General features: G+C 42.6%; 1 long non-coding RNA gene across 1 annotated transcript in view; it reads left to right on the forward strand.

Annotated features, from left to right (window-relative positions):
- The first annotated feature begins 2,070 nt into the window (after positions 1 to 2,070).
- The window catches only part of LOC122559069, a 70,580-nt gene continuing 47,035 nt past the window's right edge, over positions 2,071 to 25,615 (forward strand). The window contains exon 1 of the long non-coding RNA XR_006314329.1: positions 2,071 to 2,181. This is a non-coding gene — a long non-coding RNA (uncharacterized LOC122559069). The remainder of the gene's footprint in view (positions 2,182 to 25,615) is intronic.

Below are 25,615 nucleotides of genomic sequence, written 5' to 3' on the forward strand. Positions count from 1 at the left end.
CTTTGCAGCTGACAACAGCCCTCCTCACTGTCCACAACTCCACCTATCTTCGTATCATCTGCAAATTTACTGACCCACCCTTCGACTCCCTCATCCAAGTCATTAATAAAAATTACAAACAGCAGAGGACCCAGAACTGATCCCTGCGGAACTCCACTTGTAACTGGGCTCCAGGCTGAATATTTGCCATCTACCACCACTCTCTGACTTCAACCGGTTAGCCAGTTTTCTATCCAACTGGCCAAATTTCCCTCTATCCCATGCCTCCTGACTTTCCGCATAAGCCTACCATGGGGAACCTTATCAAATGCCTTACTAAGTAAGGTAAAAGTGAGTGGTGCAGCTGTTGGTGCTTGTGCTCACAAGGTAATGTGCTAAGATGGCCCAAGCGAGTGAGTTGGCAGCACAGAGGCCATTTAGGGTTAGAATTGTTCGTGATTGGGGTGGTTAAATGTGTGTGAGGAAAGGTAGTGGCAGAGTGTGACCCTTGGTGAGAAGTGGGTGCAATTGCAAAAATATAATACGTGTGAACCTTCAGAAAGAAGATGTTGGATCTTGTTCTGGCAGCTCTAAGAAGCTCATTGACCTCCTTCCTATATTGCTGGGTATTCCTCCAAACAGTAAGACTGCACTGCAAGCTTGGACCAGGGTCTGATACTGTGACCTCCTCTTCTGCTCTTGGGGGAAGAGGCCATCCGTCCTCTGCACCATCCCATGCATCAAGACCTTTTGTCCCTTCTTCAAAGCAGAGCACTGATTTCCCCTTCTTTGCCAAGGCTCAGGAACCATGCAGAGCAGCTCCGGACAAAAGGAGCTTGTCTGGCTGTGCAACAGCCTTTTAGAGATTATGTGTAAAACACAGATACCAATCCAACCAGGATCATCTCAGCACAGGCAGAGATGGTGATGGAACTAAGGTGATGGAAGAACCAGGCTAGCAGTAGGCAGGAGCATCACCAAAGGAGTACAGTAGGTGATTAATGAGGCAAATTTGGAATGTTCACACTTGAAATCACATTCGGCCCCGCAGAGAGAAACCTTCCATGAAACTTAACAAAACTAACTCAGCAAAAATATCATAAGGTTCAGCCCCTTTCTTTTAATCCTTTTTCAAAGCCCATGAACGTTCTTTTATCTTTTGAAGACATTAAACCATATAGCTTATCACTGGGCTTCAAAGTCCTGTTTGAGATGGATATAAAAGTTAGGTCGGACTATGAGAATCCTGAATGTTGACTGTGTCTGAGGTTGACCCATATATTCCATTTGCAAACAATTTGAGATAGGCACCAATTGATCAAAATATTCACTATGTAATGATGTCCTTTCTCTGAAGTATCTGCATTAACAGACACCAGACTGAACATTGTCCGTTTCCAGAATTTAGGAAGAAATTCGTCCTTTGATTGTCCTTTGAAAATAATTTGCCATGTTAGAACTTTTGCAGCAACACTATTTTCAAAAGTTTTTACTGAATAGGTGACTACTTAAAAACTGAGAGTTTTTTAGCTTTGCAAAATCTGTGTCAGAGAAAGGAAAGGTTGACTTAATTTCACTGGATGTCTGCCAGAAAGAAAAGGTTTGAAAAGAACAAATCCTGGCATAGCATATTCTGCCAGCAAAGCTAAAGTTCAGCCCATACTGAGCTTTGTTATGTGAGCTGGATATAGGCCAGCGTCTGAACAATCCTTTTGTAAATATTACTAAATGCAAGAAGGGTCAAAGCTATTATTTTTTGCTGTATGGTAACAAAAATAAATGAATGTCATGACAGATGCAGCCAAATGCTAGAAATTTGTTCACAGAACTGGTTTGAATGTGTATTGTTATTTGTTTTTGATGGGCCAATTATAGTTGAAGTTTCTTTAGGAATATTGTTACACTACATAACATTGAATAGAAAGTCACAGGTCAGTAGACCATAGTAAATTGATGGTTTTGCATTGTTGTCTATCAGTTGACGACAGTGCTCTGTATAGGTTTGTATGTACTGAGCTCTGTTCACTGGTTCAACGTTTAAAAGAACTTAACTATTCTATTGGTTGTCAACTCGTATTGAATTGTGAAAAGACCCCACTTTGTGGTCAAGTGAACTACAGATATGTTTCAACTTACCTTCACAATTAGAGATATTTTCCTAATCAACTTGCTCAGAGAAGATATAACACACTTCTGGAGTAGGTAAGACTTGAACCTGGGTTTGCTAGGTCAGGGATAGACACATTATCTCTGTGCCAAATTGATTCTAATTTTTTAACTATAGTTTTGGGCATTTGATGCCAAGATACTGTGTGACTCTCAGCCTTAGTTGATCCCACAACATTGTATCCCATTTGCCTCATTGAGAAGCTAAAACAACTTTGCATCATTATGAATTGTATAAAATATCTGGCTTACGAAATGCTTAATTTGCTGACAAAATATTGCTGCTTTTAATTGCTGGGATTGTGTTGGGAAAACAGAGTTAAGGTTAACCCTAATAACAGCCACTTCGAAATGAGTATCTGGTGTGAAATATTTAACGTGCATGAAGACAAGATAAATGAAGTAATACAACAGACCTAAGGAATCTAGTTTAGATTACTTACAGTGTGGAAACTGGCCCTTCGGCCCAACAATTCCACACCAACCCTCTGAAGAGCAACCCACCCAGACCCATTCCTCTACATTTACCCCTTCACCTAACACTACAGGCAATTTAGCATGGCCAATTCACCTAACCTGCACATTTTTGGTCTGTGGGAGGAAACCGGAGCACCCGGAAGAAACCCATGCAGACACGGGGAGAATGTGCAAACTCCACACTGACAGTTGCCTGAGGCGGGAATTGAACCGGGGTCTCTGGCACTGTGAGGTAGCAGTACTAACCACTGTGCCACCATGCTGCCCACAGTCGAATTGACAGATTAAAAATAGTGAGGTATGCATATCTCAGACATACCTTTTGAGCAGCTGAGGTAGATATTAGCTTCCTCTTACCAAATTTCACTTTTTCTATATTAGCTCAATGCTACCGAATGTAACAATACAGTGAATGATAGAACATAAATAGACAGTGCAGACCAATGTGTAAATTTTAAAACACATTAGAAATGCTCATGACTAAATATTTCAATAGCTAATAGCATTCCAATGGGTATGCTCAAATTAGCAATATCCTATGAAGGGTAGTCTAAGTCAGTGCACTCCAAAAGGTCTCTGTGACTGATTTTTCTTTTTTTCTTATTAATTCATTCATGGGATGTAGCTGTTGTTGACTGGAAAAGCGTTTTATTGCCCCTCACTAGTTGTCCTTGACACAGTGCCAGCGAGCTGATGTCTTGAGTAGCTACAGTCCATGGATTATAGGTAGACACACAGCTGTTAGGGAGACAGTTCCAGGATTTTGACCTAGCTGAAGGAAGGATGATATATTTCCAAGTCAGGATGGGAAGTGTGGTTGGGAAGGAATTTACAGGTGGTAGTGTCCCAAGTATCTGTTGTCCTGTCCTTCTAGCTGCAATTAATTGTGGACTGGAAGGTGCTGTCTAAGTTGCTTTGGTTAATTCCTATGGTGCAGTTTGTTGATTGTACACACTGTTGCCACTGAAAGTTGGTGATCAAGGCTGCACTCATCCAGGAAGTGGGGATTTTTCCATCACACTGCTGACTTGTGCTTTGTAGATGGTGGACAGGTTTTGTGTAGGCATTGCACTTTTTCTCACCTTTGATCTGTTTTGTAGCCACTGTATTTATATGACCAGTTCAGATTCTGGTCAATGGCAACCCCTAGGATGTTAATAGTGGAGGATTCAGTGATGATAATGCTAATGAATATCAAGTGACAATAGTTAGATTCTCTCTTGTAGGAGATGGTCTTTTCTGGCATTTGTGCAGTGTTAGTGTTACTTGCCACTTCTCAGCCCAAGCCTGAATATTGTTCAGGTCCTTCTGCATTTGGACATGGACTGCTTCATTATCAGGGGAGTCATGAATGTCCATTGTGCAATCGTAATCCTACTTTGGACATGTCTTCCTATGTGCCAGGTATGCCTTCAGCCAGGCAGAGAACTTTTGCCCTGACTCCAATTGATTGCAATTTTGCTAGGGCTCCTCCATGTCACACTCAGTCAAATGCAATCTTCACGTCACTCTCACCTCACTTTTGGCATTCAGCTATTTTGTCCATAGTTGAACTAAGGTCATGATGACATCTGGATCTCAAAGGCCCTGATATAACTAAATTGGGCATGAGCAATCAAGTTATTGCCAAGTAAGTGCTATTTGATAGCATTGCTGATTATATCTTCTGTTATTTTACTGATTATTGAGAGTAGAGTGGTGGAGTGGTAATTGGTTGGGTTGTATCTGTCCTATATTTTGTGTACAGGACATACCTGGGCATTTTCCACCTGTTGGGAAGATGTCAGTGTTGTAACTGTACTGAAACAGCTTGGCTATAGTGTGGCAAGTTCTGGGGTATATGTCATCGATACTATTGCCAGCACTCACAGCCTTTGCAGTATCCAGTGCCTCCAGCTATTTTTTGATATCACATGGTGTGAGTTGAATTGACTGATGTTTGGAGCTGTGATTCTGGAGACCACTGGAGGAGGCTGAAAGGAATCATCCACTTGGCACTTTTGGCTGAAGATTGCTGCAAATGGTTCAGCCTTATCTTTTGTACTGATGTGCTGGACTCTTCCATCATTGACGATCGGGATATTTGTGGAGTTCTTGCTGCTTATGCTGCTTGGTACTCCTGTTTTGTTACTCACTGGTTTGATTACTTCGTATTTAAGTATGTCTGGTACTGCTCCTGGCATGCTCTCCTGCACTCTTAATTGAACCAGGGTTGATCCTTTGGCTTGATGGTAATGGTTGAGCGGGGGATTTGCCGAGCCATGAGATTACAGATTGTGTTTCAGTACAATTCTGCTGCTGCTGATAGCCTATGACACTTCATAGTTAACGGGGGTGTATTTATTGTTTCCAGTGCCTTAGTTCTCTGGTTTCAGTTTGTTTTGAGACTTTCCAGCAACTGAGTGCCTCAGTTCAGTGTCAAACACATTGCTGTGGGTCAGGTGTCACATGAAGACCAGCCAGGTAAGGATGGCAAAATTCCTCCCAAAAGAACATTAGTGAACCAGATGGCTTTTCCTGACATTTGACAACAGTTTCATGGTCATCACTTTTCATTCTTAATTTTTTTAAATTTCAAATTCCACCATCTGCCATGGTGGGACTTGAATGCAGAACTTCAGAACAATATCTGGGTCATTGGTTCAGTGACAATATCACTGGGCCATCACCTTCCCAACTATATTTACATTATATTTGATAATGATTCTCAAACTTTCACTTACTTTCTGAGACACATGTTGATGTGATGAAATTTTGAAAATTCTCCAATTGAATTGTTGTTTGTAGAATTCAGAATAAAGTTCACAATTGAAGCTGTATTTACTGATGCTTTGCACACTTTTTTTTATAATTTATACCTGGTATGGAAAATCATCAAATAACGACATGTTATTATATTATCAAAGTGGAATACATTAGGTAGATGTTGATGCACCCGATGGAGTTTCACCAAGGATTGAAGTGGCATACTTTACAAATGTCTTGGACAATGAAAATCCTTGCACAAGGTCATGGGTCAACAGCATGATTGGGAATAACTACTCCCTCCTGCAGTAAAATCTAATTCGTTTGCTTAGAAATCATTACCTCCTGCAGTAAAATCGAGATTGTTTGCTTCTAAGTCATTGAATGACAACACTTAATTTAATTGGCTCTTCTGCTATAAACAAATGATCTTTCAATTAGTTTGGTATTGTTATGAAACAGGTGGAAAGTATTTATCATGGGGTTATTCAATCACCGAGCTTCAGCTTTGAGAGAAGTTTAACCTTTGAAAAATAAATAACCAGACAAGCTTGGCCCTGCAGATAATTGATCAGTGCAATTGTTGCCAAAATGAGAGATCATGCAAAATATACACAAATTATGAAATACATTTTGAATGAATATTTATATTGTATTATTTTAAATTTTCAAAATATGCTTCAAATGTTATTTTTTAAAATTCAAAAGTATTTCTTCCCTCTTTGTGTTAATATAAAATGTTAATTTCATAAATAGAATGTTGTCAAGAGTAGTTAACAAATTAATAAGCTTTTAATTAATACATTTGCTATTCTGATGCTGGACAGACATTTCAGAGACGATGTGTGGTGTTACTGCTTGATTTGTCTGCTGGCATCATACAGAAATCTAAGCACAGCTAACTCAAAGGGAATTGTGCAGGAAATGGAAAATTCCAATTGGCAATTCCCCAGTGTCTGGAACCCTCTGAAAATGACTTAAAATGCAGAGATTTTGAAGGGTTCTGACACAATTAAGCTAACTTCAAGGAAACTGGAAGCTAAACTCCTGACTCATAACTGACCCACTGACCTAAGTCTTTCCAACCTGAACAGACCAGATCCTGATCTGTCAAACCTGATAATCAGCCCTGTGCCAATTCCACCAGATTTTACACTTGACCCTCCTCTGTTAGGACTGGATTTTACTGGACCTGATACCCACCTCACCCTCTTTGACCTGACATTATCACGCCTGGCACCCATTTACCCTCCCCTGACTTGAAACCCATACCTACCTGCACCACTCATCTATTTGCCTGGCAACCTACCTTTCCTCACCCACTTGGCACCTCCTCCTTACCTTCCTAATCCCTTTCCCACTTGTCATTCTGTCCCTTCAACAACTTGCCACCCTCAGTCATGTAGCATACCACCCTTCACACCACCCAATTGTCCACCTGGTACCATACTCTCTTACATCCACACCCTTCCCACCTTACCCCCGCCCCAAATTACCTTACTTTAATCTGACTAGAGTGGATGTTGTGGAGAAGATATTTCCACTATTTGGAAAGACAAGGACCCAAGGGAATAGCTTCAAAATGAAATAACAATGCTTTAGAACTGAGATGAGTAGGAATTTCTTCAGTCAGAGGGTGGTGAATCTGTGGAACTCATTGCCATAGAGGGCAATGGAGATGAATTCATTGAGTATATTTAAGACAGAGATAGATGGGTTCTTGATTAGTAAGGGGATCAAAGATTACAGGCAGGAGAATAGGGCTGGGTAGCATTTCAGACGGAACAGATTTGATGGGCCAAATGCCCTAATTCTACTCCTGTGTCTTATAATTTTATGGTTTTATATTGTTGTCCTTTGAAGGTAGTTTTCAAAGTGTCTGCTGGACATTTAAACTTCACAATACAATGTTCAGCTGTATAAAAGTGAGTGTGGTTTTGATGCTGATCTCCTCCACTACTAGATTCAAGAATTCCTGGGCCAGTTTGTACCAGAAAGCCTCGGTCTGATTAAATGAGTTAATGGTCCATTTAAAAAATGCTCAATTGCTATTTGATGTCTTCTGTGCTGGAGATTGCTGGCCCAGTTTTTACCAGAGGTCCCCTGTCCAGGGATTTCCAGTACAGATGACATCAAATAGTAAGCCGGCATTTTTAAAAATTGGATTATTTCTCACACTAATTGAAATCTTTGGGTGACCGAATGGTAAGGTCCTAGGGAGTGTTACTGAACAAAGAGACCTTGGAGTGCAGGTTCATAGCTCCTTGAAAGTGGAGTCGCAGGTCGGATAGTGAAGAAGACGTTTGGTATGCTTTCTTTTATTGGTCAGAGTACCTCAATTCACACTCAATTACTTTGTAAATGTTATCTTTTTACTTGTTGCACATCAGTTAATTACACATGCGTATGATATGCAATTATTATTTTGTCCTTTACTTTTCCATTGAAAATAGTAGAGTCACAGAGTTATAGAGATGTACAGCATGGAAACAGACCCTTCGGTCCAACCCGTCCATGCCGACCAGATATCCCAACCCAATCTAGTCCCACCTGCCAGCACCTGGCCCATATCCCTCCAAACCTTTCCTATCCAAATGCCTTTTAAATGTTGCAATTGTACCAGCCTCCACAACTTCCTCTGGTAGCTCATTCCATACATGTACCACCCTCTGCGTGAAAAAGTTGCCCCCTAGGTCCCTTTTTTATCTTTCCCCTCTCACCCTAAATCTATGCCCTCTAGTTCTGGACTCCCCGACCCCCGGGAAAAGACTTTGTCCATTTATCCAATCCATCCCCTCATGATTTTGTAAACCTCTATAAGGTCACCCCTCAGCCTTCGACGGTCCAGGCAAAACAGCCCCAGCCTGTTCAGCCTCTTCCCAAAGGTCAAATCCTCCAACCCTGGTAGCATCTTTGTAAATCTTTTCTGAACCCTTTCAAGTTTCACAACATCTTTCCGATAGGAAGGAGACCAGAACTGCATGCAATATTCCAACAGAGGTCTAACCAATGTCCTGTACAGCTGCAACATGACCTCCCAACTCCTGTACTCGATACTCTGACCAATAAAGGAAAGCATACCAAACGCTGCCTTCACTATCCTATCTACCTGCGACTCCACTTTCAAGGAGCTATGAACCTGCACTCCAAGGTCTCTTTGTTCAGCAACACTCCTGAGGACCTTACCATTAAGTATATTAGTTCTGCTAAGATTTGCTTTCCCAAGGTTGCATTTATCTGAATTAAACTCCATCTGCCACTTCTTAGTCCATTGGCCCATCTGATCAAGATCCTCTTATAATCTGAGGTAACCTTCTTCACTGTCCACTACACCTCCAATTTTGGTGTCACATGCAAACTTACTAACTATACCTCTCATGCTCACATCCAAATCATTTATATAAATGATGGAAAGTAGAGGACACAGCACCGATCCTTGTGGCACTCCACTGGTCATAGGCCTCCAGTCTGAAAAACAACTCTCCACCACCACCACCCTGTCTTCTACCTTTGAGCCAGTTCTCCGTGTATTCTGTGAGATCTAACGTTACTAATTAGTCTATCATGGGGAACCTTGTCGAACGCTTACTGAAGTCCATATAAATCACATCTACCGCTGTGCCCTCATCAAAAAACTCTTCTTCAAAAAATTCAATCAAGTTTTGAGACATGATTTCCCATGCACAAAGCCATGTTGACTATCTCTAATCAGTCCTTGCCTTTCCAAATACATGTACATCCTGTCCCTCAGGATTCCCTTCAACAACTTGCCCACCACCGACGACAGGCTTCCTGGTCTATTGTTCACTGGCTTGTCCTTACCACCCCGCTTAAACAGTGGCACCACGTTTGCCAATCTCTAGTCTTCCGGCACCTCATCTGTGACTATCGATGATGCAAATATCTCAGCAAGAGGCCCAGAAATCACTTCTCTAGCTTCCCACAGAGTTCTGGGGTCCACCTGATCAGGTCCTGGGGATTTATTCACCTTTATGCATTTCAAGACATCCAGCACTTCCTGCTCTGTAAACTGGACATTTTTCAAGATGTCACCACCTATTTCCCTACATTCTATATCTTCCATATCCTTTTCCACAGTAAATACTGATGCAAAATACTCGTATCTCCCCCATTTTCTGCGGCTTCACACAAAGGCCGCCTTGCTGATCTTTGAGGGGCCCTATTCTCTCCCTTGTTAGCCTTTTGTCCTTAACGTATTTGTAAAATCCCTTTAGATTCTCCTTACTTCTATTTGCTAGCTATCTCATGTTCCCTTTATGCCCTCCTGATTTCCTACTTAAGTATACTCCTACTTCCTTTATACTCTTCTAAGGATTCACTCGATCTATACTGTCTATGCCTAACATATGTTTCCTTCTTTTTTCTTAATCAAACCTCCAATTTCTTTAGTCATCCTGATTCTCTATACCTACCAGCCTTTCCTTTCACTCTGATAGGAATATACTTTCTCTGGATTCTCATTATCTAATATCTGAAGGCTTCCCATTTTCCGGCCGTCACTTTACCTGTGAATATCTGCCCCCAATCAGCTTTTTTGAAAGTTCTTGCTTAATACCATCAAAATTGGCCTTTCTCCAATTTAAAACTTCAACTTTTAGATCTGGTCTATCCTTTTCCATCACTATTTTAAACCTAATAGAATTGTGGTCGCTGGCCCCAAAGTGTTCCCCCACTCACACCTCATTCACCTGCCCTGCCTTATTTCCCAAGAGTAGGTCAAGTTTTGCACCTTCTCTAGTAGGTACATCCACATGCTGAATCAGAAAATTTTCTTGTACACACTTAAAAATTCCTCTCCATCTAAACCGTTAACACTATGGCAGACCCAGTCTATGTTCGGAAAGTTAACATCCTCTACCATTACCACCCTATTATTCTTATAGACAGCTGAGATCTCCTTATAAGTTTGTTTCTCAATTTCACCCTGACTGTTAGGGGGACTATAATACAATTCCAATAAGGTGATCATCCCTTTCTTATTTCTCAGTTCGACCCAAATAGCTTCCCAGGATGTATTTTTGGGAATATCCTCCCTCAGCACAGCTGTAATGCTATCCCTTATCAAAAACACCACTTCCCCTCCTCTCTTGCCTCCCTTTCTATCCTTCCTGTAGCATTTGTATCCTGGAACATTAAGCTGCCAGTCCTGCCCATCCCTGAGCCATGTTATTGTAATTGCTATGATATCCCAGTCCCATGTTCCTAACCATACCCTGAGTTCATCTGCCTTCCCTGTTAGGCCCCATGCATTGAAATAAATGCAGTTTAATTTATTAGTCCTACCTTTTCCCTGACTGTTTGCCTGACTTCTGTTCTCAACTGTACCAGTCTCAGATTGATCTCTTTCCTCGCTATCTCCATGGGTCCTAACCCCACCTTACTAATTTAAATCTTCCCGAGAAGCTCTAGCAAATCTCCCTGCCAGTATATTAGCCCCCTTCCAATTTAGGTGCAATCCGTCCTTCTTGTACAGGTCGCTTCTACCCCAAAAGAGATTCAATGATCCAAAAATGTGAATCATTCCCCCATACACCAGCTCCTCAGCCATGCATTCATCTGCTCTATCCTCCTATTCCTGCCCTCACTAGCTCATAGCACTGGGAGTAATCCAGATACTACTACTCTTGAGGACCTCTTTTTTTAAATTCCTGCCTAACTCTCTGTAATCTCCCTTCAGAATCACAACCTTTTCCCTTCCCATGTCATTGGTTCCAACGTGGACATTGACCCCTTACTGGCCCCTCTCCCCTTGAGAACATTCTGCACCCTCTCTGAGACATCCTTCATCCTGGCACCAGGAAAGCAACACACCATTCTGATTGTTTGCTGCTGGCCACAGAAACATCTGTCTGTACCTTGGATTAGAGAGTCCCCTAACACAAATGATCTCTTGGAACCTGACGTACCCCTCGTTGCATTAGAGCCAGTCTCAATACCAGAAACTTGGCTGTTAGTGCTACGTTCCCCTGAGAATCCATCACCCCCTACATTTTCCAAAACAGCATACTTGTTTGAAATGGGGAAAGCTACAGAAGACTCCTGCACTACCTGCCTACCTCTCTTACCTTTCCTGGAGTTAACCCATCTATGTGAATGTATCTGGGACTTTCCCCGCTTCCTCTAACTGCCATCCATCACATACCATTGCTGTTGCAAATTCCTCATTGCCTCTAACTGCCTCTCCAACTGATCCATTTGATCTGATAGGATTTGCAACCAACAGCATTTATTGCAGATATAATCTGCAGTAACCCTTAAACTCTCTTTAAACTCCCACATCTGACAAGAAGCATATATCACTCTACTAAAGGCCATTTTTGCTCCTTTACAATCTACAGACCCAGAAAATAACACCATCTTATTCCTCTACAAAATACTGCCTCAGGTTAAGTTAATAGTTATGGCTTATATTTTAAGTTTAATCAAGAGATATATCTCAATTAACATATAATCAAGGAAGAACCCACTCTACTCACTACTGCAGACTTTCTGTAGGCCACACTTAAAACATTACTTGTAATAAATAGTATTACTTTTAAAATAGTACTTCAGAAATCTGGTCAGTGTTCTCTGTTAGCTTAACCACCAGAAAAATTGAGGGCTTTGCATACTTTGATTGAATCATTACCTTTTCTGGTGACCCTGGGAGTAGTAGAACATGAGAATCATGCACTTTCCCAAGTTGGTCATAACAGCATTCAAAAATGCGTAGCAACAATATTATAATGCAAGGTGTCAGTGTGCTCAAAAGTGCAGTACTGTAGTGTTATCTGTATTTTAAGTGGGTCACAGATGTGTCATGATTATGTGGTAAGGCCAGTGCAAATTTTCCTGACCCTATAGCATTTCTCCAAATGATTTACCATTTTTCTGCTCATGCCATACTAGAATTGTACATGTATCATGAATGCCATTTTGTTATCAAAACAGTCACTCTGTGGGAACTGCAGAGTTCAGTCTCTTTGTCTACTCTATCACATTTTGTTATGATCCCAGCTGATAGTAATACTGGACAAGTCAGATCCTAGAGTGAAATCTCACTGGATAGGTCATAATTTTCATTTTTGCAGTTTGGTTACCAAGGAGATCTGTCATTGAACTTCATCATATGAGGATGCCAATGACCACAAAAGACCATAAGTTTATTGCATTTATAGCATTGTTCTCTTTTGTGTAAGGCAGTTTCGAAAAATCGTACAATAAACAGCAAAAAGAAAAGCTCAACTCTTTTCTCAGTACTATCCTTAACAGACTAACTCCCATGTATTATCACTTCTACAATAACACTTCAATTTCACATGCAGCTGAGAAAGATTACAAGGATATCCCTGCAGCAGATGTGATTCTCTCCATTGCTGTTTCTAACGAAACACTAAGAAGCTACTAAAACAATTTGAAGATTTCTTTCCAGTTCTGAAAGTCTGGACTGCTCAAACTAATTTGCTCTTCTGCTGGCATGAAACTTCCTCTCAATTGAAACCTGATTGTGGCCTCTGTTTTGTCTTTCTGTAAGTTATGCAACTAACTTTGTAAACATTTTATTGATTAACTCCCCCAGATAGTTTGATGATTTACAAAAATGACATATCCTGTTAAAAATGAAGTTTGAAATCACTGTTCAAAAAGACTTCTTGTCCTCTTAAAAAAACAAGTTACACTCACAGAACTGGAACTAAAAACCCATTTAACTATATAATCAAAATCCCAAAATGGCAATAACATTAGAACCTTTTATTGCAGCTTCGTAATTGTAAATATTTCTTGTAGGTTATATTTCATCTTCCCTTTTCAAGAGAAAAGCAATTTTGCCAATTCATCCATTCCTGATGGGATCTTGCAAATGCACTGCTGATGTTATTTTTCCAGTGTGTTGAGGCAGTTGCTCCAAGTCTCGGAAACTGCTAGGATTACGGTGTTTACTGCCCACTAACCCATGATCTTAGTCTTAGGTCTGAAATTTTGCTCCTCCAACGCAGCCTAAGTCTGAGATGGCATGTTAGATTAATTTTGATGTCTATGTTCTCCATATTGCAAAGAGATATCCCAGGTTAGGAAAATGAGCCATAGAAGCATGCGTTGAGTGAATTGGAGATGTGCCATGAACATTCTTAGAAGCCTGGCACATTATGATATTGGATGCATGTGGGGCAGTGCCCATGGCCCAGATGCCTGAGATTTAGTGCCCATTGTCCAACATGAAGATCCTTTCGAGCAATTGGTAAGCTGAAGTCTCCAGGTATCCTGCTCTGACTTTCATGCAAAAATTTTCAATATCTAGTTTATTTGGTTGAATTTGGTTTGATAGAGAGCTGAATAACAATGAGGCGAGTAATGGTGTGAATAAAAAAAACCTCTATAATACTCTTTAATTGGCATCTTGTTATTGTCCCGCGAGAACCTACCTTGTCACTTGGCAAATGTGTAAAAGATGCAGTGGGATGTTCTTAACAAGATAGGCCTCATCAGCGTTCTAATACAATTCTGTCACAAATCTCATTAAAGCTCACATCACCCAGTTTCATTTAAGATTCTGCTCAATAACATAAGACAAAATCAATTAGTGTTTGTAAAATGTTAGGTTAAGAGATTAAAGTCAGAATAGAATTGTTGAGGACAAATGATATTTGACTAACAGAATTGAGTACTTGGATGAAGCACCAGCTGAATCATTCTTGGGAGTAGTAAAGCTATTGTTATATATCTTGACTTTTTGAAAGCATTCAACAAAGTATCCCATAATACACATGTTAGCCAAGTTAAAGCCCACAGGATGCAGCACAAATGAAAAATTGGTTCAGGGGCAGAACAAAGAAAGTACTGATTTACAATTGCTTTTCATACTGGAACTAAAAGTTTACCAGCATTTGCCATTAGGCCCACTGCTCATTTTGATATACATTAATGTCCAGGTCTTGGCAGCACAAGGCATACTTTCAACGTTTGCAGATAATTAAAAAAAACTCAGAAATCCTGGTGAACAATGAGAAGAACATTACCAGACTGGCAATATGGACAGACATATGTCAGATTAAATTTAATATAATGCAGTATGAAGTGATGCATGTTGGTAAAAAGAATGAAGGGAGGCAACATGAACAGAATTGTACAATTCTAAAAATGTGCAGGGACAGTCTGAGGTGTAGGAACATGTCATTGAAAATAAAAGAAAAAATGCTGGAAAATCTCAGCAGGTCTGGCAGCATCTGTAAGGAGAGAAAAGAACTGATGTTTCAAGTCTAACTGACCCTTTGTCAAAGCTGGTTTTTATTTCCAGGTCAGGACGAGAGCATGAAGCCACACCGAAATAGTCATCGATGTACTGATAAAGCAGTTGTGGGAGGGGACCCGGGTAGGCCTGGAACAAGAAATGTTCCACATCCCCCATGAAAAGGCAGGCATAGCTGGGACCCTTGCAGATACCCATTGCTACACCTTTGATTTGGGGAAAATGGGATGGGTTGAAGGAGAAGTTGTTGAGAGAGGGAACAAGTTCAGGAGAGTGGTGGTGGATGGAGATCGTTTGGGCCTCTTTTCGAGAAAGAAGCAAAGAGCTTTCAAGCCGTCTTGCTGTGGGATGGAGATGTAGAGAGATTGCACACCCATGGTGAATAGAAGGTGGTTAAGCCCTGCAAATTGAAAGCTGTCAATCTGTCACAGGGCATCAGAGGAATCCCAGATGTAGGTGGGGAGAGAGTGAACCAGAGGAGTAAGGATGGAGTCAAGGTAGGAGGAAATAAGTTCAGTGGGGCAGGAGCATGCTGACACAATGGGCCTGCCAGGACAGTCTTTCTTGTGGATTTTGAGGAGTAGGTAGAAACGAGCTGTCCAGGGTTGGGAGACTATGAGGATGGAAGCTGTGGGGGGGAGGCATCCGGAGGAAATGAGGTCAGTCACGGTGTTGGAGACAATGGCTTGATGCTCAGTGGTGTAGTCATGCTCCAGGGGGAGGTAGGAGGAGGAATCTTAGAGTTGGCGCTCAACCTCTGTGAGGTAGAGGTCAGCATGCCAGACGACAACAGCACCCCTTTGTCAGAAGGTGACGGAAGAAGAGCTCAGCATCATGTCGATCCCGGAATTCATTGAGGTGGGGACGTAAGGGTACAAAGCTGAGTCCTTTGCTGAGAACAGCACGCTCAGCCTCAGAGAGGGGAAGGTATGGTGAACACACGGCAAGGGCTGGGGCTGGAAGAGGTGGGGTTCGAGGGATTGGGACTGTTGGAAGGTGGAGGGTAGGCAGGGGTGTGGATGAGAAGTTGAAGCTTGCATTCCTTAATATCTGCAAGAAACAGGAAAAGTTTGGAGTTAAGGCGTCGAATAATACGAAGGATGAAATGAAACTGTGGACCAGGACAGCTTTGAGAGAGAGTAAGTCAGTGCTGCTGGAGAGAGGTGTTGAGTGCTTTCATGTGGCAGCACATGGCCTTGAGTATGGCTTTTAGGATGTGGCGAGAACAGCAGTTGGAAAAATGTTGTATATAGTGCAAGTACCTGTAATCCTGGAGGCTGCATGCAGGGTGGAATTCGAGTTGAAATCCACGTGGAATAAGTCAGAGGTGAAGACAGTCACTGAGGAAGGAAATATGGCTGTGGAAGCGAGTCTTAGTAAATACCTTGTCTAATACTGAGAGAGAAAAGGAAAGCAGTGAAGGTGGACGGGGAAGAGAGCCAAACGAAAATCCTGTCGGAGAGAAGAGCAGTACTTCTTCAGCGTAGGCATTCCTGGAAGAGAAGTGGCAGTGGGTTAAACGCTGGATAAAAGCAAATTACTGCAGATGCTGGGATCTGAAACCAAAAGAGAAAATGCTGGAAAATCTCAGCAGGTCTTGCAGCATCTGTAAGAAGAGAAAAGAGCTGACGTTTCGAGTCTAACTGACCCTTTGTCAAAGCTCGACTTGAAACGTCAGCTCTTTTCTCTCCTTACAGATGCTGCAAGACCTGCTGAGATTTTCCAGCATTTTCTCTTTTGGTTTCAGATTCCAGCATCCGCAGTAATTTGCTTTTATTTTATGTCATTGAAAGTGGTAGTTCACATAACTGGAATAGGTATGAAACACAAAGTCAAGGATATTAGACTTTTTTGGAAGAAAGTCAAAGCCTTTTATAGGAAGCTCAGAATAGTTTGTAAGGATAATACCAAGACTAAGTGACTTAAGGATTGAATAGAGAAGCTTGTACTAAGAGCAAAGAAGTTTAAGATGAGGTTTTGATGAAAGTATTCAAATCATGATTGGAGTTTTGATAGAATAAACAGGATGAAAATGTTGTCAGTGGCAGAGGAGTTGGTCACTAGCTAACATAGATTAGAATGGTGCTGGAAAAGCACAGCAGGTCAGGCAGCATCCGAGGTGCAGGAAAATCGACGATTCAGGCAAAAGCCCTTCATCAGGAATCTGGGCTTTATGGGATTAACGTCTAAGGCAAACGCTGTATCTTTCAGGGCACAATACCAGAGCTCACGGAGAAAGAAAGATATCTGGGACGTGGACACTGCCTCATATGCATCCCACATTCATAATGTGCCAACTCCTAAGAATGCTCATGGCACATGGTACAAAGTCCTTGAATGTTTCTAGGTCAATAATGTGAAGTAATAGCTGAAGCAAAAAGACTACCAGGGTGCATTTTCAGGATGTCCACTAAGACAAAGCATGCTATTTAATCTTAGTGTGTGACATTGATTAGGCCTTAATTAGAATGCCTTGTTCAGTTTTGATCTACTCATTCTGGATAATATCAAGATCTTAAAAATGTGCAGAGGAAAGCCATAATGTTAATTCCTAGTCTAAACTGTTTTTGGCATGCAGATAGGCATAATCAGCTGGGAATCTACAAGGTAGATGGAGAAAGTGAGGGCTGCAGATGCTGGAGATCAGAGCTGAAAATGTGTTGCTGGAAAAGCGCAGCAGGTCAGGCAGCATCCAAGGAACAGGAGAATCGACGTTTCGGGCATAAGCCCTTCTTCAGGAATCTCCCATGGGGATAAGAAGCTGCAGCCTATTGTCAATTTTAGTAGGTATTTCAAAAATTATCTTTTGGGGAAAGTAAAAGAAAAAATATTTTTTTCAAATGAAATATTTGAAGATGGTACAACTCATAAAATGCAATACCTTTCTGCCAAACCCCAACCCCTCCTCCATATAATGGTGGCCAGGTCAGCCGCTAACCTACATTTTGGCTAGCTGAGGCCCTTAATTACCTCAATCTTCCATTTCAATGCATGCAGCAGAGAAAGGTGGAAGCAACGAAGCATGTTGACAGCCAAGGTGTTGTACAGTCTTATATAATGGAAGACAATGGTTCTCATCTCTGCCAACATCTTAAACTTAACAAAATCTTCACTGCTATCTCCATCCTAGAATGTTGGATATGCTCTGGGATATATTGTGTAGATTCACCACCATCAATGCTTGTTGTTATTAGTCTGGGCTACTGATACCATATGGCAGAACTTAGCCTAAATCTTGATGAAAAATAAATAGGTGGATTACATACTATGTAATAGCTACTTACGTTACATCTCTTGTAAGACATTAGCCTTAACTTAAGAGGAAGTTCACATTACAGCTGCTAGAACATCCTCACACAGTGTCAGTAACAAGAACACTTGAAACCATCTTTTATATATGGATGGGAGGAGATTATCTTGTGATGCCAGTTCACCCTTTCACGCGTTAAATGCCTTGCACAGCATGCTGAGATGCCATCTGCCATCATTCACTTTACAATTATTGCTTGTAAACAGAAATGACAAGTGACATTTTAATGTATAAGGACTGAGTTAAAACAAAGCAGAGATAGTTAAACTTCAGATTGGAAGTAATAATTAACGGGAACGTTGGATTGCACCTTGGACTCTTTCTGAGACTGCATACTTAAGGAATTTTTCATTCTGAAAGCGTCTTTTGAGAGTGATAATTTATCGTTATGAGTTCTCAGCTGCTAACGCTGCAGGTGTGGGTGCCTGGGGAATTGCTTACAGCTGTGACAGCTGTTTTCACAGATTCACATTTTCCAGGCACGTTGGCAGCCTCATTGTACCAGACATTATTGTGTAGCACATCAGATCAGCAGAGTTTCCATCCACATGCTAATATCTCATGCTTACATTCCATTCCTTCTTTGGACCTTTTCCATTATGTTGTGTGCTTATTTTGATTGGTTCAGCAAGCTCTTAAAATATTATTTAACACGCAGGCTGATTTACTAAATTTGCATTCAGGCTCTGTCTTTGCTGGCCCCTTAGGGTCTTATCAGTAAATATTTCCATTGATTCTTGTCAGTTGATAACATTTAGTTGTTTTGACGAGAAACTGAAAAACATTTTGCTAATAGAAGTCTGGTCATTCTGTTAACTAATTAATTTTTAGTAAATAGGTGTTTAGAAACATGTAAACTATTTACAAGTATTTATGAATGCAGGAATAATAAAACAATATAATTGCATTATTCATGACAAGGATATGTGTCAAATGCCTAGAATGCTAAGCTTGATTTAGTAGTCTGATGTTCACCACTGTTCTGTGAACAACTCATTGTTCAGTTCTCATTGATTATTTTGTTTGTAAAAGGGGCTATCTGACTGGTCAAAATAGTAATAATATACACATAAGTATGACATGTTAATCCACTTGACTGTAGGATTGTTGTACAGCTCCAGTCATGCAAGTAAACAAATTCAGTGGATATTATCCTTGTTGCAACTGGCAGACAAACAATACATCAATAAAGTCATAAACCATGACCAGCCAGGTCATCTGTGAGTCACTAATGTAAGGGTTACTCCCCATTTTGCTGGATTATAAACAACAACTACATTATATTGCACCAATATGATGGGTTGAAATCAATATCTCTTTGGCTAAACTACCCACCTCAGCTCAGTGGCATCCCCCACAATCAATTTTAGCCACAGATTGGAGAGAGGGAAGATTGCACTATAATTCCACAAAGGAACCGTCTCTCTCCCTCAGAATACCTCACCACATATCCTCTGCCTGCACAAGCACTAACAGGCTTGCCATCCACTTTCACCTTACTTAATCCCTCCTTTCCCTCCTTCCAGGAGAAGGCAGCCCATAATTGGGCACAAAGGAGCAGGAGAGGTGGAGTAATGCACAGGATTAAACACCTCATCTCCTACGAAGAGAGAATCCTGGCCTTTGCAGGACCAAACTGGGGATGCCAATACCACCATATCCTGCTAGTTGAGTAAGTCCCACACTTGATTCTGCAGCAACTCTGACTGTAACCCTGCTGTCAGTGTCAGTCACTGCAAACCACTTATAACCAATGGCCATGCTGCTTTTTCTTCCCTTTGTTTTGCAGGTACTACCACCGCTGCCGAGAAACAGCCAGCTCAGCCAGAAGGCATCACCTCATCCTCTAAAGATGAGAGTACCAAAGCCTCTGAGGAAACATTGACAAATCTGCTTTCTGCACCTCCCATCAGTTCACTACCTGACAGGAATGATAGATTTGAAAAGTATGGGACCATAGTCTGGTGGCCACCTCACTGTGACAACTCTTCAGTTGGCTAAGGAAGATACAGCTTGGACCCTGGCATTGGAGGTCTGCCAGAGACCAGACTCCTGCTCAGCTCCAGGCAGGAGAGAGACCTGAAATGTCGGTGAACAGGGACTTCATCCACATGTACAGGAAGGTACATGAGTGGCAAAAAGGGATGGTCCACATTGCCTTGAAACTGCAGCAGTTCAAGTACACTATGGGGATCCAGCTGCCCCAAGCATATGACCTAGCTTCTGGCTGCCATGAAGCACCAAGTTCAGCAATCTTAGGGATTTCTAGAGAAGTGTATATACCCATATTCCATTGCCACAGTCACTGGGCCTTAGGACTGAAGGCATGGCAGCGGGGTGCCAGGAAACTGACATGCAATCTAAGTGCCTCTTCTTCATAAGGAAACAGGGCAGTGCCATCTGGTGCACAGCTGGAAGAGGAACCACACACAAGGGCCTCTCAGAAATCTCCTCTCAGGGAACTCCAGAGGTGACCAGGCCCATCACCTCCACCCTGCCTGAACCTTTCTGGACCTTGAAAGTTGAAGCCGAGGAGAGTCTGCTCATGTCTGGCAAGAAGACCCTCAGCATATTTCACCTGTCCACCACTGGGACTGTTCAACCAAACCTCCAGCGCTAACTAGCTTCATTGCCAAGAAAGCCCCCAGTATCCCAGCTTTGAATGTAAGACTACACTGAAACATTTTAGGAGTGTGTGAAAGAAGAAAACCTATTGAGGGCACTTTGCTGACAATATGCTTTATACAAAGTCTCTGATTCTAATACACTTCATTGTTTTGGCAGTTCATCCATTTGTTTAACACTGTGTCGCCTCATGTGTAACAGTGCCAGTCTGATACCTAACTTCACGGGATGTCCGCACACAATTGACGTATGCACTCAGAGCTTGCTGCAGTATGTGGAAGCAAGAGGAATAAGGCGTAAACAGTGCAATGCATCCTGCTAACACCATTACCCCTCATTCTAAAACATCCCAATTCTTCCCATGGTTCCTGCATCCAAAAGTGTCGATGTGAATCAGATGGTCAGTGATATCTGGGACAGGAGGATGTGCAGTATACAGAAAGCCAATGCATTATGGAGGTCAGGGATTTGGGACGCCACAGGTATGTATCCTCTACACTACATGGGTCTCTGAGTGATGTTGTTCTCTTTTAAAGGCCATTACATCAATAGGGCTTGCAGCCCCTTCTCTCAAAGGTCCAGACATTACCCTGTGCACTCCAGATGTAGGCATAGCCACAGCCACATTCTTTCCCATTATGTGTACTTTAGCTTGTTATTGAATCCCTAAACATCCAGATTCCCTTCCCAATAATGCTTCCCATAAGGCCCATAGGTATCTCACCTCCCAAGTGCTCACCAAACCAGCCTACATGAGCCTGTACCTTTCCAACCACAGTCCTTGGTATATGAAGTGGCCATGCCAGGTTTGGTCTCAGCCTGTCCCCCCACTTGAAGCAAGCCAGGCTTCCGCTAATTGTGGATAACCGCACCCTCCCTCATGCACCCCCTCTCTTCCCTATCCATGATTTACTGTATCCCAAGGAGAAAGTGAGGACTGCAGATGCTGGAGATCAGAGTCGAGAGTATAATGCTAGATAAGCACAGCAGGTCAGGCAGCATTTGAGGAACAGGAGAATTGATGCTTCGGGCATAAGCCCTTCATTAGGAATGAGGCTTGTAGTCTAGGGGGCTGAGAGATAAATAGGAGGGGGGTGGGGTTTGGGGGAATGTAACTGGGAATGTGTTAGGTAGACGATGGTGGAGGAGAAGGTGATGGGTCAGAGAGGGGGGGTGGAGCGGCTAGATGGGAAAGACGATGGAAAGGTCAAGAGGGCGGTGCTGAGTTGGAAGCTTGGGACTGGGATAAGGTGTGGGGAGGGGAATTGAGGAAACTGGTGAAATTCACATTAATCCTGAGTGATTGCAGGATCCCAAGGCGGAAGATGAGGCATTCTTCCTCCAAGCACCCAGTAGTCAGGGTTTGGCGATGGAAGAGGCCCAGGATCTGCATGCCCTTGGTGGAGTGGGAGGGGGAGTTGAAGTGAGGGGCGGTGGGGTTGGTTGATGCAGGTGTTCGAGAAATGTTCTCTGAAATGATCCGCAAGTTGATGGCCTGTCTCCCCAATGTAGAGGAGACCACATCGGGTCCAACAGATACAGTAGATGACATTTGTGGATGTACAGGTAAATTTCTGTCAGATGTGAAAAGATCCTTTGGGTCCTTGGATGGAGGTGAGAGGGGAGGTGTGGGAATATGTTTTGCACTTCCTGCAGTGGCAGGGGCAGGTGCCGGGAGTGGAGTGAGGGCTGGTGGGGGGAGCGTGGATCGAACAAGAGAGTTGCAGAGGTAATGGTCTCTCTGAAACGCTGACAGGGTGGGGAGGGAAATATATCTCTAGTGGTAGGGTCTGTTTGTAGATGGCAGAAGTGGCAGAGGATGATGTGATGTATCTGGAGATTGGTGGGGTGAAAGGTGAGGAACGGGGGAGTTCTGTGTTTGTTGCATTGGGAGAGGTGAGGTTCAAGGGCGGAGGTGTGGGAAGTGGAGGAGATATGCTGGAGAGTATCGTCGACTAGAGTCATAGAGATGTACTGCATGGAAACAAACCCCTTCGGTCCAACCTGTCCATGCCGACCAGATATCCCAACCCAATCTAGTCCCACCTGCCAGCACCCAGCCCATATCCCTCCAAACCCTTCCTATTCATATACCCATCCAAATGCCTCTTAAATGTTGTATTTGTGAGAGGGCAAATCTTGGTCTTTGAAGAAAGAGGCCATCTGGGATTTTCTATGGTGGAATTGGTCATCCTGGGAACAGATGAGGCAGAGGCAGAGTAATTGGGAATAAGGGATGGTATTTTTACAGGAGGCAGGGTGGGAGGAGGGGTAGTCCAGGTAGCTGTGGGAGTCCATGGGTTTGTAGTAGATGTTTGTGGTTAGTCAGTCGCCAGAGATGGCGATGGAAAGGTACAGGAAGGGAGGAAGGTGTCCAAAATGGTCCAGGTGAATTTCAGGTCAGGGTGAACGGTGTTAGTGAAGTGGATGAACTGTTCAACCTCCTCGTGGGAGCACGAGGTAGCACCGTTACAGATATCGATGCAGTGGACGAAAAAGTGTGGGATGGCGCAGGTGTGGCTACAGAAGATGGACTGATCTTGCTGTCCCTCTTCACAATAATCACTTCCCCCTCCTCCAACCTGAAACCTAAATCCTAAAGAATAGAATTTCAAGTCTCCTTCAAGCAACAGTGGCCTCTTGTGCCTCCCAATCACATCTACCCTCACTTGCTGTGGATTGCCCCAACAGACTGATTATGGTCCACCACTTTGAGTGATCTAACCAGACAGTCCCTGAAGTTTCCCGATCCCTGAGTGATCTCTGCACATCTCCCTGACTACTTTAGCCCTCCCCTCAGACTATCTGATATGGACCGCAGGACTGACTGCGACCCACACTGCGGACTGCAGAAGCATGGACCACCGATCGAAAACATTCCAACCAAATGACAGACTTTGTCTGGTATCGGAGGCTGCCCTTGATTTACTGTGTTGGGGTCCCCTGATGTTCGGTGGCCACCATGGACTTTGATAATGATTCTTTCCTTTCGACTTTGAGTCATTGTTACTTGTTTGCTGCACGAGAAAGTGAAGACTTCAGATGCTGGAGATCCAAGTCGAATGTGTGGTCCTAGAAATGCACAGCAGGTCAGGCAGCATCCAAGGAGCAGGAGAATCGATGTTTCAGGCATAAGCCCTTCATCAGGAGCATAAATGCTGCGTAAGCTACTGGCACTTGGTGCAGGTGTCAGATTGATCTAGCACATTTTTATAGAGCAAAAAGCCCACTATCTTGCCTGAGGACTGCTCACCTGCTAGGAAAGCTGCCAGGTTGTGTGTCTACAGGTGCAAATTGAGCAATCACTAAGGCAGCAAGCGAGAAGCCTTGAGATGCAGCTTGGTCCAAGTGGGTGTTGTTCTGGCATGCAAACAGTCCTTCGCAAAATGTCTGTGCTTCCCAAACAACCTGCAAATGGTTCAGAGTGGCATCATGATGGTTATGATATGTTGGCAAACATCAGATGCCAATCTCATTAGATGAGGGATATATCCAGTTGATGCCCATAGATTGAGACACTTGATGCTGATCAAATGGAGGTGTATTACAGGCAGCAATGAGCTGAAAAAGCCATGTACACACTTTGAGCTCCATGTCAAGAACTCCTGACATCTCACTTGTTAGGTGGGAGGGACAGTTGAAGTGTTGAGCCACTGTTGCTTGAAGGAGACTTGGAATTCTATTCTTTAGGATTCGGGTTTCAGGTTGGAGGAGGGGGAAGTGATTATTGTGAAGTTGGGTTGGTTGGTCCGGGTGTCCCAGAGGTATTCTCTGGAACTTGCGGAACATTTCAGAGAACACCTCTGGGACACCCGGACCAACCAACCCAACCACCCCGTGGCTCAACACTTCAACTCCCCCTCCCACTCCACCAAGGACATGCAGGTCCTTAGACTCCTCCATCGCCGGACCATAGCAACACTGTGGCTGGAGGAAGTGCACCTCATCTTCCGCATAGGAACCCTCCAACTCAAGGGATGAACTCAGATTTCTCCAGTTTCCTCATTTCCCCTCCCCCTACCTTGTCTCAGTCCCAACCCTTGAACTCAGCACCACCTTCCTAACCTGCAATCTTCTTCCTGACCTCTCCGCCCCCACCCACACTCCGCTATCACCCTCACCTTAACCTCCTTCCACCTATCACATTTCCAACGCCCCTCCCCCAAGTCCCTCCTCCCTACCTTTTATCTGAGCCTGCTTGGCACACTTTCCTCATTCCTGAAGAAGGGCTCATGCCCGAAATGGCTCCTGCTCCTTGGATGCTGCCTGACCTGCTGCGCTTTTCCAGCAACACATTTTCAGCTATTATATCATTTGAAATTACATTTTTTGATCTCTATAATGGTGATAGAAAGGATTTAGAAAAAAATACTTCTGCTCTTTAATTGGGTGCGTTTTTTTTTCAATGTAATAATCGTGATTTTTCCCTTGCTGTTAAAGCTTGTTGATTTCTTTAGCATATCGCCAGGAAATCATGATTAATAGTTTTGACACATGATTGTGTCTAATTTGTATATTTTGTAGTCGCTTCACTCTAATTTGTTGGTATTTTATAAATATGTAATTTCTGGCAGTTGGTTCCAAGAAATTTGCAAAGTTAAAGAAGTAATATTTCATGGTAACACAAGAAATTTGATGTGATGGAAGAAAACAGTTCTATGCACACTCTGTTGTAAAACACTTCTATGTATATTATACTGCTCAGTTATTGTGTTAGTAATTTGGGAAAACAATAGTTAATGTCCACTCTGTATTTGATATGTATGAGAAGTGTCTAGTATTTCAAAATTAAAACATTTGAAACAGCTCTGAATGGCAGAATCATATTAACTGTAAAATTAAGTTTTACATTATAGGTATAATCAGGCCTATCTTCAATCCATGTGACAGTCCTACAGAGGGCCCTACTGAGTGTAGATGTTCATTGACAGTCCCTGCTAGAGACCTGGATGGACTTAATAATACTTGGTGTAAAATGCAAAATACTTCATTCTCCATTACTAATCCTCTTCACTGAAGTGGTGCACAGAAAAATAATCTTCAGCAAGTGTTTTAGTTAACATGTT

This window comes from Chiloscyllium plagiosum, chromosome 18 (genome assembly GCF_004010195.1).
Source record: "Chiloscyllium plagiosum isolate BGI_BamShark_2017 chromosome 18, ASM401019v2, whole genome shotgun sequence".
In the NCBI taxonomy this organism is placed as follows: domain Eukaryota; kingdom Metazoa; phylum Chordata; class Chondrichthyes; order Orectolobiformes; family Hemiscylliidae; genus Chiloscyllium; species Chiloscyllium plagiosum.